The sequence below is a fragment of the Colobus angolensis genome, unplaced genomic scaffold (assembly GCF_000951035.1).
Source record: "Colobus angolensis palliatus isolate OR3802 unplaced genomic scaffold, Cang.pa_1.0 Scaffold560, whole genome shotgun sequence".
NCBI classification, from domain to species: Eukaryota; Metazoa; Chordata; class Mammalia; order Primates; family Cercopithecidae; genus Colobus; species Colobus angolensis.
The window spans coordinates 338285-338605 of record NW_012119155.1 but is presented as its reverse complement, the minus strand read 5'-3'; the positions used below and the strand labels follow the sequence as shown (position 1 = coordinate 338605).

Below are 321 nucleotides of genomic sequence, written 5' to 3'. Positions count from 1 at the left end.
GCCCGGCCATAATTCCAGACTTTCTATTGTGCTTTGTTAATCTATTTATGTACTGTGTCTATGACTACACTGTTTTTTTTCTTTTAACCAGCTTTTTTTTTTCTTTTTATTTTTTGAGACAGGGTCTCACTCTATGGCCCAGGCTGGAGTACAGTGGCACTGTCATAGCTCACTGCAGCCTCAACCTCCTAGGCCCAAGCGATCCTCCTGCTTCAGCCTCCTGAGTAGCTGGGACTACAGGTTTAGGCCACCATGCCCAGCACATTTTTTAGACAGGGTCTCACTATGTTGCCAGGCTGGTCTTGAACCTCCTGCTTCATT

The 321-nt window shown here is 45.8% G+C and overlaps 1 protein-coding gene across 1 annotated transcript in view; it reads left to right on the top strand.

Moving 5' to 3' along the window:
• Nucleotides 1-321, top strand: part of MYO15A (myosin XVA) — a 62581-nt gene that overhangs the window by 16814 nt on the left and 45446 nt on the right. The window lies entirely within an intron of this gene.